Genomic DNA, 1,461 nt, shown 5'->3' with positions numbered 1-1,461 from the left:
TATTCCTTCTTTGTATTTACAGTATTTTACTATTTGTTTGGCAGAACTGAAAGATTACCAACACAAGGTGGTCGGGGACGTGTTCTGTCTCCTGAACAGGAAACTGAAATCATGAACATGGTCCTAGAAAATAACGGCATAACATTACGGCGAATACAAAGAAAAATAATAGAAAACAATGAGATATTTCTAAATATTGATAGGGTAAGCTTATCAACGCTGGACCGTGTCTTGCGCAGAAATAATCTCAGGATGACGCAGGTCTACAGGGTGCCATTTGAACGCAATTCAGAAAGAGTCAAAGAATTGCGATATAACTATGTGCAAGTGAGTCCTATACAATCCCACAATTGATGCATACTCTCAACACTGTATAAATTATGCATATTTCAGTATTGTAATCATAATGATTGTGCTTCACAATAGTGACCACTCCATGTCTATTTCTGGTATTGTCATGTGTGTTTCAGAGAGTCCTTGAGCTAGAGGTGGCTGCAGTGGAGCACCAGTTCATCTTCATTGATGAGGTTGGATTCAACCTCACAAAAAGACCGAAGAGGGGAAGGAATATCATCGGCCAGCGTTTCCATTGTTCAAGTCCCTGGCCAGCGCGGAGGAAACATCACAATGTGTGCAGCGATTACCCACCACGGCGTCATCCATCACCATGCTACCCTTGGCCCCTACAACACCGCCCATCTGATCACATTCCTGGACACCCTACACAACACACTCATTCCACCAGATCAGGTAGATGGCCCAGAGCAGCTCAGGTACGTTATCATTTGGGACAACGTAGGTTTCCACAGGGCTGCTCTGGTTCGTAACTGGTTCACTGCCCACCCACGCTTTTTAGTTGTTTAATCTCCCTCCATATTCTCCATTCCTCAATCCTATTGAGGAATTTTTTTCTGCCTGGAGATGGAAAGTGTATGACCGAAATCCACAAACGCGTATACCTCTTCTCCAAGCTATGGAAGACGCTTGTGGAGATATAGCAGCTGATGCTTTTCATGGCTGGAATCGCCATGCTAGGCGATATTTCCCCCGCTGCTTGGCCAGGGAAAACATTGCTTGTGATGTGGATGAGGTGCTGTGGCCAGACCGCAACAGAACAGAGGATGCAGCATAATTATTTTTATTTTTTATTTTTACTGTAACTGTATACATTAAATTATTCTGTTTTGTATGTTGCAACTTTGTGTTGGTTGGGAATGGGATGTACATTGTGTACATTGTTTTTGTGGGAAAAATAAAATATATTTGTTACCGTGTATTTGTGTGTTCTGAGTATAAAAACAATATTCTCAAATATTTTAACACACTTATGTAATGTACTGTCTGTAGTAATGGCAACACTGAACCAAAAAAAGGCCTAAGTCATTATGATGAATGGAGAAGCAGTGTTTTACATTGAGCACATCAGTGTTCAACTGGTTCTTAGAAATGTCTATTCATATG

At 41.3% G+C, this 1,461-nt stretch overlaps 1 long non-coding RNA gene across 1 annotated transcript; it reads left to right on the top strand.

Annotated features, from left to right (window-relative positions):
• The first annotated feature begins 291 nt into the window (after window positions 1–291).
• Window positions 292–552, top strand: LOC115174383 (uncharacterized). The gene is made up of 2 exons (XR_003871773.1): window positions 292–327; window positions 471–552. It is a non-coding gene; the product is annotated as an uncharacterized LOC115174383 (long non-coding RNA).
• The last annotated feature ends 909 nt before the right edge of the window (window positions 553–1,461 follow it).

This window comes from Salmo trutta, chromosome 35 (genome assembly GCF_901001165.1).
Source record: "Salmo trutta chromosome 35, fSalTru1.1, whole genome shotgun sequence".
In the NCBI taxonomy this organism is placed as follows: Eukaryota; Metazoa; Chordata; class Actinopteri; order Salmoniformes; family Salmonidae; genus Salmo; species Salmo trutta.
This window is presented reverse-complemented; position numbering and strand designations above follow the sequence as displayed.